Source organism: Cynara cardunculus (assembly GCF_001531365.2).
Source record: "Cynara cardunculus var. scolymus isolate 2C chromosome LG 1, CcrdV1, whole genome shotgun sequence".
Classification (NCBI taxonomy): domain Eukaryota; kingdom Viridiplantae; phylum Streptophyta; class Magnoliopsida; order Asterales; family Asteraceae; genus Cynara; species Cynara cardunculus.
The window spans coordinates 13634440-13636032 of record NC_037528.1 but is presented as its reverse complement, the minus strand read 5'-3'; positions in this window follow the sequence as shown (position 1 = coordinate 13636032).

Sequence of the window (1593 nt, the reverse complement as noted above, 5' to 3'; positions counted from 1 at the left end):
CTGATTGATATTTTAAAAAATGATCGCAAAAAACAAAAGTTTGACGGGAAAATTTTATTGTCGTAATATATAATATAATAAAAATTAATTATAAAACAATTACAAAGACTCCTGAATCGATAAAATATAAGTTAAATAGTAGATTGATATATTAAATTTTCTCAATCAAGTTTAAAATTTATAACCGATCGATTGTCGCATTTCCACTTGACTGGGAGTTCTCATATGATTTTTTTTTTAATTTTCGTATTCAATTAATTAATTATAACAAATCTATATATATATATATTAAAGGAAAAACCAAACATAATGAGGTGACACCTTTTAATGCTTAGAATTCATCTTATCTTTTTTCTCATTTTTGTGATTTTTTTTAAATGTTGAATATGTTAAAGATTTTTTTGCCCTTAGATGAAAAATGTATAGCTCATAATTAACCCGGATTATTTTTGTAATTTTGTATACCCAAGACTAACCTCCAACTCTTGATTTGCCCTTCCATTTACTTTATTTTATTTCTTAATGAAATTTGTCTTTCAAAGTTTCAATAATAAACATGAGTGATTCGGCAGATTTTGATTCCTATATATCCACCCATGTGGTACTTCATTATACCATATATATAAGATCCATCTGTATAGATATCACCATCTACATCCAGAAAGCCGTATGCTTTGGAAGAAGCTTGTACAGTTTGGGAAGGGGTTTTGATTGATAAAAAAGAAGAATCTACTTCAACCGATATGTCCTTAGGCACGACCATACATAACATAGAAATCACACTTGAAAAGGGTGGACAATTAGCTAGAGCAGCGGGTGCTGTAGTGAAACTGATTGCAAAAGAAGGGAAATCGGCCACATTAAAATTACCTTCTGGGGAGGTCCGTTTGATTTCCAAAAACTGCTCAGCAACAGTCGGACAAGTGGGGAATGTTGGGGTGAACCAGAAAAGTTTGGGTAGAGAAATTAAATTCCCGATTTATATTTCTTAATTAATTTAGGGGATTCHCTCCCTTTTTTCATTTTTATGATATTTTCAACTTTAGAGCATATATTAACTCATATTTCCTTTTCGATTGTTTCAATTGTAATTACAATTCATTTGATAACCTTATTGGGCAATGAAATCATAAACCCATATGATTCGTCAGAAAAGGGGATGATRGCTACTTTTTTATGTCTAACAGGATTATTAATCACTCGTTGGATTTATTCGGGHCATTTCCCACTAAGTGATTTATATGAATCATTAATCTTTTTTTCATGGAGTTTCTCCCTTATTCATATAGTCCCTTRTTTAAAAATAAGAAAAAATTATTTAACCACAATAACTGCCTCAAGTACTATTTTTACCCAAGGCTTTGCTACTTCGGGTCTTTTAACTGAAATACATAAACCCACAATATTAGTACCCGCTCTACAATCGGAGTGGTTAATAATGCACGTAAGTATGATGATATTGAGCTATGCGGCTCTTCTTTGTGGATCATTATTATCAGTWGCACTTCTAGTCATTACATTTCGTCTCTCAGTGTCAGTGTCGGCCCAGCAGAGTGCTTTCGCCGTTGGTGTTCTTTCCGATCTCTACGCATT